We start from the raw sequence: 10,530 nt of genomic DNA, 5'->3' as shown, positions 1-10,530 counted from the left end.
TGTGTGTTTTACCAGTTCGTTTTGTTTGGTTCTGGTAAAGGCGGAGAAACAAGATGACTGCGTTTTTTTTATGGCTGACCGGAGCTTCTGAGGAATAGAGGAATGATCCACGCCATTGCAGTCATAAAAAAAAAAAAAATAAATAAAAACTTCTTGGGAAGCTTGGATCCCTTGCTACTGCCAAGACTAAGAAATTAGGATCGAAGTCACTGCTCGTTTTTCCTCTCTTTCACTCAGCTCTCCCCTCTGCTCCTCTCCAGCTAAAAAAAATCTAACTCCCAAAAAAAATCCCTTCCCTCTCTCCAGCAACTTCTTTTCTCCCTCTCTCAGCTTTCTGCTCTCTCTCCAAAACCCTCACTCTGTCGTCCGCCCTGCTCCACTTCTGTTTTTCTCCTCCAGCCAGCCATCAACCTCTCTGTTCATGCATCAGCCCTCATGGACTTCCCTGACCACCAGCATGGTTTTGGTCAGTTGCTCCCCACACGTTTCACGCAGCTGATGTTTCCAAAAAAAGGGTCCCCGCCCCAGCCTTTCTCGAGTTGACACGCGTAAAACCTCAGAAATGCTCCACCTGATAAGAAACGAGCTGCAGCTAGATGGGGGTCTACACATATTGATTTTTTTTTTAAAACTTTTTAATACTTAATATAAATAAAATATTACAAAAACAAACAACTTAATATTTAACACTATTAAGTATTAAAGTTCTATTTAGAATTAAGCAAAAAAAAAACAAACACAACCTTAGTGTATATCTAGTAAAGGGAAATTGCAATTATAAAATTCGTATAAAAAAATTAATTACTTAATTATTAGAGATACATAATAATAAAATACCATTTACAAAGAATATTATATAATAATAGGAAAATATATAAAAAATATATAGGATATATCTATATTAATTTCTTAATTATTAGAAGTACATAATACAAAAGTCCTAATATATGAATACAATAGATAAATAGCTGATTTAATTTCAAAAATAATATTTTTTTCATCTGAATATTTTGTTTCATATAGTGTTTCTATTCTTTGCATTCTAATCAAACATATTATTATTTTAAGGATATGTTTGGTTACTAGAAAATATGAGAGAAAATGTAAGAAAAAAAACAGATAGGAAAAATAGAAAAAAGAAAAAAATGAAGGAAAATAAAAAAATAGATTAAAATTAATAATTATTTTATACGCTATTTCAAATCATTTCACTTATTTTTCCTCTTCTATATAAAATTAAATAATTTTAAAATAAATAAATTTCTATCTAATTTTAATTGCATTTGATTTTCTTTCCTATTTTCTATGTTAAAACCAAATATATATGAAAATAATTTTTTTAGGCTATGTTTGATTGTCTTATAAAAAATAATAAAGAAAATAATATATAAGTAAGATTAATTAAAAATTTATATATTTTCAAATAATTTAATCTTTATATTGGAAAGTGAAAATAAGTAAAATGAGTTTGAAGTAGCATGTAAAAATAATTTAATAATTTTAAATTAATTGTTATTTTCCCTCGTTTTTTCTTTCTTTACATTTTCCTTTTTATTTTCTTTCCCTCGCATTTTCCCTTACATTTTCCGGGAACCAAACATAACTTGAACATTTCTTTTTTCTTAATATTTTCCCAAAACCAAACATAGCCTAATTGTTTGCGCTTCAATTAACTCAGTCAACCTTAATGATAGAAATCCTTTTCCTTGATTAAAGTTAATGGCATATGATTATGTAAGGATGTTGAGTTTGCTTTTAGCCATTACTGTGGTGAATAGTCTTGCATTTGCAATACTAGGAAAATGATAGTATTTTCACTTGATATTGTTTGCTTGAGTGGGATGTTCTAATCTCGTTTGGGAAAGCTTGTGGTATTTGGTGCCTAAGTTGGATATTTTGATCTAATTTGAGAAAGTTTCTTGTTTCCTCTAAAGTCAAAATTATGATTTTGGTTAGTAATAAAATTATTATATTATTATTAATTCGGGTTTTAATAAAAGTGCTCTGTGATTATGGTAACTTTATTATTTATCATTGTCTATAACAACATATAAAAAACTACAAAACTGCAAGTAATGGCTTTTTTGTTATTATTGGAGCCTAACCAGTCACCACTCCCCACTTCTGTTCTCTGTCTACTTCAAAGGCTTGAAGAGCACTATACCTTTCCTAATGCGGAGAAACCGTAGAAAGGTGGCTAGGAGAAGTTGGGTAGTAAGTTATTATCATGCTATACGTCTTCGGAACAGACTCTCTTCTTCCTCTTCCTCTTCATCTCTTATCTCTTACACTTACAATGAAGTTGCTAACCATCTTCATCTTCCTCAACTTCACCATAGCAAGTGATGTTTTCAACTTTTCCATTTTTTTTTTGAACTTGGTTTTTTAGAAAAAAAGAAGAAGAAAAAAACCATTATTTTAAATGACCAAATAAATAAGAAACTACTTAATAGAGCAATAATTTAGTAAATAAATAATTTGACTTATTCTTCCTAAAATACCCTTTACTATATTGGAAATTAGTCCCATTCTCAACCTTACTTTTCCATATGGTGAGCTGTAATGCCTACAATTAGGTCAACGAGTTATGAGTTAGTCCTGTATGATGGGATATTTTCGGGTCTCCATAGAATGGAATTGACAGATAATTAAAGCCAAACCATTGCAGGGTATGGTTGAATTTATAAATATACGTTTGAAATTGAAAAACAGAAAAAGTGACCTTACATGCTAGTCTTTTATGAACCGGTTACACGTCCCAGCTATCAAGCTATCCTTGGAACATCAGAACCCTCATCTTCACATGGTTTTAAAATACTTTATTATTATTTTCAAGCTTTACCATACCCTAGTCTTCTGTTCTTGCCCTGTGGGCTACTAAAATGAAGTACAGACCACATGTAACTCCAAGGCCAAACTTATGCAATATCATTTACCATGTGCACCACAGAAAACGTCTCATTTTACAAATATCAGTACAGTCAAGAAATGAGTTTATCATTACGCGATATCTCACGTGATTATCATTTTGAAGAACTCAGGAAGATCAGGAATATATGAAGTTTGCAAACACCAACATAAGCTGAGGTATTCTTGCAAGTTGGTCTGTAAAGATGTTCACTCATAGAGTCTTATCACGTCCTGTTTCTAAGTATATATCAAACCCTTCCTAAGCAACTGAGGTGGCGGATTCTGCGAAACCCACTTGGGAAATCACCTTGCCGGCAGTTTGTAAAGATTTGGTCCCATAGAATTTCCACCATTTTTAACTTACTCCCATAGTTTTGATGGTGACATGCTTTTTTAACTTTCTTTATTTTTTATGTTGATGCGCACTTGAGAGATATTCGGGATCACCTCACCAGATATAAAGACATGAAGAGGAGTCTTCTTTCTCACCCTCCATCTCCTGCCTCTCTTACACGATGACTCTAAGCCTGTTTATCCTCTTCCTCATCGTCACCCCACTCTTTGCACTTCCACCATTGAATCCTACACCCCCATCCACCCCATGGCTGAACCTGACCCAAATATCGTATCCCCTCCGCACACCCCGATCCACCCTATGGCTGAACCTGCCCCAAAGATCGTACCTCCGTACACCCCGATCCACCCCATGGCTGAACCAGCCCCAAAGAAGGTATCCCCTCGGCACATCCCCATCCATCCCATGGCTGAACCAGCCCCAAAGATGGTATCCCCTCCTCACACTCCTACGCACCCCGCAGTTGATATGCTGCCGCCCAGCCTTTGAAATGCTGCCGGCCCGCCGTTGATATGCTGCCAGCCCGCAGTTGATATGCTGCTGCCACTAGGGGATATAGTAGTAAATAAGAATGGTGGCTGTATCTTTTATCTATGAATGAAAAATTTTATTTTCATTATGTTAATGTGTCAATTTCTGATAATATAATATGACATATTAATGTAGCATTTTATTTCCCACCACTACAAGAAAAAAGATATATGGTGACATTTATAATAAGTCACTATAAACATAGGGTGTCATTACAATATAGCGTCACCTTATCCACTGACACCATAGAGGGTATCAATTGGTGACATATTTCGAAGCGACACCAAAACAGATAAATGGTGACACATTCAGAAGTGACACCATATATTTTTAGTGATGCTTAATTTGATATAGAGTTGTATGAGATATATAAGGTGTCATATTAAATGCATCATCTTTGAGTTATGGTGTCACGTTAAATGTATCACCTTTAATTTATGGTGTCACATCATTATAAATAATTATGGAAGATATGGTTGTTTTTTGTTGATTAGTTTGTAGATTTTTGTAATGCTTATTAATAAATAAGACCAACCTGTGTAAATTGTCCATAAATATAATAATCATATTATATTTAACTTATATTTTCATAATGCTTATAAATTAACTTGTAACACATTACATCATCCAATAATATTTGTATATCAAATGTTCACAAAATAATAGTACATCAAACACATCAAACCCACCAAAACTAAAAAAGAAAAGTGAATACACATTAAAACATGATTTAGAAATGTTAAGCTTCCCAACATTCATGTATACCTACATTTCATATGCATAAAACCGGCTAACCATAAAATGACACAAGAGTTGCATCCAAAAACCCAAAATTCTCAATTCCAAATAAAGTAATGTTTATGTCCAATAATGTATGACATAAGAGTCATATCTAAAAACCTAAATCTTGTTGCCTCTTTCTTCTTTCTTTTTATTCTTCATACTGTCCTCCCAAGAGTGTATACCTGCATTTCATAGTTTAATGAGGTTTAGAGTTCTTATTGAAAATAAAAATGTGATGTTATAAACAATAAACAAATCTAAGTACTAATGTTTTCTTTTTCTTTTTCCTTTTTCTCGTTTTGATATAAAAATAGTTCGCAAAGACTAAGTAATGTTATACAATACCAATGGAAAATTCAATCATATAACAACTAAGGGACTTACCATGAATGATCACGATACATCAATATGATTCATGATTAGTTATAACACAAAAGTAATCCATTCTTCTCTAATTTCATCAAATTCTACTTGAGAATATGTTTTTTTGGTCATCAAACTGAAATCAAATGAGAATAACATTAATATCACAATAATTGGAAGTATGAAATTATATACAATTCATTAAATGAGTAAAACCTTTAAAGCAATAACTGTAAAATCAAAAATTGTTTCTTTAATGAATCTTATAACAAAGTAGTCACATTTGAACTCAAATAAAAACAATTCAAGAAAATAAAAAATAAATCAAAACTACAAAATCAAAATATAAATCTAAAATTTTAAAAAAATACTAATTTTCTACTTAAAATTTGCACTTTTTAATTTTTTTTATAATTCATTTTGTTTTTAAAAATCATTTTTAACATCTAATATATATATATATATATATATATGTATGTATATTTCTTGGAAGGATTTTTTTAATTTCAATATTTTTTAAAGTTCATTTTGTGAAATAACAATGTCCATTAAATTTCATCTCAATTATATAAAATAAAATTTTATAACAAAATATAAAAATGTTTTCAACTACTAATATGATAAGATATGATATTATAACAAGCATGAAAATTGTGCATATAAGACAAAAAAAAATCTAATTTTTTTATTAAAAATGTTAAGAGAAAAATTAGAATGAGAAAGAATCAAAGAACTTTTCATAAACATTATTGATTTTTTAATCATAACAATTATTAATATATTGGTTCATTTTTAAATACTTTCACAAGAATATATTTTAACTACAAGTTATTTTAATTTATCAAAAGATTTTTAGGAAATGAGCTATTATCCATTTATTATTATCTTATTTTTCAGAAAATATTTTCAGTCATTTCATACACGTTTTCAACTACTAAAATTATTGTTTTTATAGAATAAACAAAGAAGCATACACTTATCCTCCACTCACTAAGTCAACTATTACAATCACCATAATATTTTATTCACCTACCAATATCTTATTCCATCTAGATAACTCTCTCAACAAAATCATTTTTACAATACTTTTTACTCTCCTATGATATTGAATATTTTATTCCATTTAGGTGACTCTCAACACAGAGGAATGTCTTCTTAGGTTAACTGAACAAAGACTTTTTTTTTTTTAGTTTACAATATGTATAAAAAATAATTATTTATTACAAGGAATGTGGTAGAAAGGTCATTTTATTTTGAAAGAATTTTTTAGAATTTCTTAAACATTTACAAAGAATAGAACCTAACAATTTTATTTCTAAAAAAAATTGATCAATTCAAAAAAGAAAGAAGAATATTATTTTTTAAGGAAAGTTAATAAACTACTTTATTCTTGAATTATCTAAACAAAACTTACTAAAAAATATTTTATCCCAAATTTATCTTCAAAACTTTCTTATTGACAACTATCTCATATGTAAATTATTTTATTATATAGAGAAATTCTTATTTTATTTTTTTTAGAGAAAAATTCACTTGTTTATTAAATATCAAAGAAGTCTATTTTTATGTCTATTATATATATAAATCCTCTTATTTTCATACAAGAAAACTAGTGTATCTCTCATTCTCAATTAGACAAAAATTTTAAAAATCATTCATTTTTCTTGTTTTCATTTGTTTTGGGGCTTATTAGCAATGAAACGAAAAATATGTTAGAATGTTAAACCTAGTTTTTACTTCCCTGGAACTCGACAAAAAACACCATTTACAAAACCCACATCATAGATATACTAAATCAAGAGATATAAAACAATTGTACTAACAAATATTTTTGCATTAATAAAAAAAAATGAAGATGATAGATAAGGGATTTTGACTTACCCGAGATTTTACGAAGCAAAGAATATCAATTTTAGGTGTGCCGACCATGGGTGTGAGAAGAAGGAGAAGAAAAAGATGGTTAGGGTTAAGCAACAAGATCTTTTATATTAGTTAATGTATATATGGAAACAATGGACTTTTCATAAATTGTTCCTACTCACTATTTTAAAAAAGGGCCCATTGAGTTATAAAATTTAAAATTTTTTATTTCATATGGTGTCACTTCCAAAAAATGACACCATAAATCTGAAATTAGCATCATCTAACTACCCTAATTGAAGATTTTTTATATGATGTGTCACCTTTATAAATTTTAAGCTCAATGGTGTCATTATTTTAAATGTGACACCATAAATAGTGACATCATAAATTATTTTTGTAGTAGTGCACGAAAAAAATTCTAGTAAGTGTTTGTCTCGAATGTTAACAAATAGGGATTTGGTCTTTGGACCGGAACGGAACTACCAGCCTGAATTTCAAAGGGCCATCCGGTGGTTCTGCCCTTGGTTCTAATATGTATGCTATGGACGCAAAGGTTTGAAGAGCCTGAAAAAAATACTGCAAGTGTCCCAGCCGCTTCAAAGGCTTCTGACAGGGCGCAAAAAGGCACAACCGAAGTGAAATGCTTATGCTTAAGCCATCCACTACTCCGGTCTATGAGTTGGACAGTTCTGCCTCCTCAAAGAATCATCCTTCATTTCACTAATTCGGATTAACATCGACCTAAAATTGATTAGATAGGTTGGCAGTTCAAGGAGCTACGGTTATTACAAGCTTATAGCTTCATACCTGTAGTAGGAGATACGTACCATAGTGACTTGGCTTTGGGGTGGTTTCTCCGTGGACAATGCCACCTTAAATCGTTTTCTTAGTCTTTGTCATTTACTTTTAGTAGAAACCACCTAAGGGTCATCTTTTGCTGCTTTGAGTGAATCTTTCTTGAAACAGGCCTTTTCATAACTTAGAAAGAATTTCGGACTCATCGAAAGTGCGAGATGAACTAATCGGAGCGAGGACCGCTAAATGCCAAACACGGTACGATATACTCCTCGATAGCCTGCCCAAACCAATCCATTCGATCCTGCTTGACTAGCAGCTTCCCCCGTTCCATGCATGGCCTGAGCCAATTGCATTGAAAGGTGGCCTTATTCTGGGATCACTGCTGGAGGAAGGAAAGTTGCATGCAAGTACTAAAAATTAAATAATTTATGTAATTTTTATCATTATCCAAATATATAATTAAATATATCATTATTCAGATACTATTCCAATAAAAATAATATTATAAGATATTAAGATATGAATTTCTTCTATATCACTTCATTCCCTTATTCATTTCAATTTTTTTGAAATCAAATTTTTTTTGAGAACACCAAAAAGGATGTTTCAATTTTTCCAATTTTTTTTTTTTAAAACTTAGCTAGCTTTCTAGAAAATAAAAAAAATAAAAATTACCCAAATATGTCTTCGGACCAAATAAATACAAAAGTATTTAATAGAGGAATAATCTAGTACATAAATAATTTAATTCTTTTATTAAAAGGAATAATATATATTAAAAAATATGGAAAGAGTTAGAAAAATATGAAAATGTTAATATATAAGTTATATATAATGTTTTTTGAAACTTGAGGAGGGCATGTGCCGTTTACATATCTAGAACAATACAAAGGTAGAAAACAATATCTTACTACCTAATTTAGTTTTGATAAAACCAATATTTTAAAAGAAGATTCAAATTGACCAACATCACTTGTAAACTTTTGCTAATCATTACACTCTTCAAATTGTATCGAAATGCCACCAAACATCAATCATAATACAAAAATACCATGAAATGACTCATTTTCAACCTATCATAAGCTTAGAGCTTGTTTGGACCACACTACCTATTACCCTTAAATTACTGTTTATAATAAATTGTATGTTAAGCTCTAAATAAGCCATAGATATTCTGCAACCAACTATTTACTATTTCAAATACAATTTTATAAAGAGCAAAATAACAACTTTTGAATTGTCAAGTGAAATTTACAAACTTTTGTCCTTCTATAGACCCTCATTTTGTATCCTTGGGTAGACTTGTTTTTTGCCCTTATGAGGCAATTTTCTGGTCTACCTTGGGAGGCTTTTAGACTTCCATTTCTTAGCAATCCTTGAGGAGGAAACGTCGCAGGGAGAGCACTCTCTGAAGGTGGTTTTGAGAGAGCTGTAGGAGGCCTCTCGGGGGGGACACGTAGCAATGGGATATTCTCTCCTGCTGGTGACCATTTTAGGCAGAGGATTGTTAGAGATGGTGAGAGTGAGGTGTTTTGGGGCAGAGGAGAGAGTGTTGGGAGGCAAGAAAAGTTGACAGAGAGTAGAGGAGGCTGGAAAGAAGTAAGGTAGCAGAGAGCAAGGAGGACGAGAGGGAGAAACAGAGAACTAGTGGGAGATTTATCTGGTCTTGAGGAGGAAGCGAGAGAGTTCTCCTGGAAAAGGAGGTCTTCCAGGTAAGGCCACTATGAGCTTCGTATTTTCCCATTTTCAAATTGTTCTATTTCATCTTCTGCTGGCTTTTGAGCATTATCCTGTTGATTGGTTTGGAAATCGAGAGTTCCTTGATTACTTTGGTTGAATCTGATTGTTTGCATATATTGCTCTGTTTTGGTTCCTTTTTGGATTCTTTGATTTCCCCCGTATATAGCCGGATTCATCATTGAGTTGGGTATTTGATAGTCATATTTTTGCTCTCAACTGGTTTCACCCGTGAAGGTTTCAAACAACTGGGTCCTGGTATTTCTACTATCTCAATCGGGGTATAAGCCCACCAAGCAGTAAACCCTATGAATGAGTAGGCAAAGCAGGAGAACGAACCGTGTGTCTTTTAAGTAGGAATACGTGAGACCTTCGGTTAGTGAAAGGTGCACCGAATTTCTTTCCGCCAGGGCGAATCTGGTGTATTATAAGGGATTTGCCTTTTCTATTGATTCCTATGGATTGGATCAAAAACAATTCTTAAATGATGTATTTAACTCCAGGGATGAATGGAACAAGAAATCTTTATTGGTTCTACCTCCTAGTTTTTATGAAGAGAATGAATCTTTTTATCGAAGGATCAGAAAAAAAATGGGTCCGGATCTCCTACGGAAATGATTTGGATAGCCGATAGGCTAGCAGTAAAGCTTGGCTACAGCGTAGGGTTCGAGTCAGGGCAGGGGAAGCTGTGACCTAGTCAAGTAAAGGAGCAGCTGTGAGCGCATAGAAACCGCTTGGAGAAGGACTTATACTCTTGGAGAACGACTTAGAATCGGTACCGTCGAGGTCCCATCCATGTTCAAAGAACAGATGCAGCTAACCAACGGGCAAGCAAACCTGTAGCAAAACGCTTTCACGCAGGGGTAGAAGTAGAAGACCTTACAGGAAGCCCCAGGGATATTTAAGAGGTAAGTTTACTTGTCGTTGTGAGCTGTAGGTTAGTTGGCAACTTTAGTAGTTCAGCTTCATCAGTGATCTCTATCTGATCTACGACCAGCCTTCCGGGCACTATTGTCTCTATTTCTGTTACCCATGTTCACATTGGTGCTTCTTCCGACTCAGTCTCTGTCCCTACCTTCAGGTCTCGGTCTCCAAGAAGCGGAGGGCTAAGCCACGGGAACTTGAAGTGCTTTAATAAGATCCAATGGTGTTGGTTCACTAGCATCATTAGCTGGCTCTGCAACTTTCAC

The sequence above is a fragment of the Vitis riparia genome, chromosome 18 (genome assembly GCF_004353265.1).
Source record: "Vitis riparia cultivar Riparia Gloire de Montpellier isolate 1030 chromosome 18, EGFV_Vit.rip_1.0, whole genome shotgun sequence".
NCBI classification, from domain to species: Eukaryota; Viridiplantae; Streptophyta; class Magnoliopsida; order Vitales; family Vitaceae; genus Vitis; species Vitis riparia.
Note: the sequence above shows the minus strand (reverse complement) of the source record.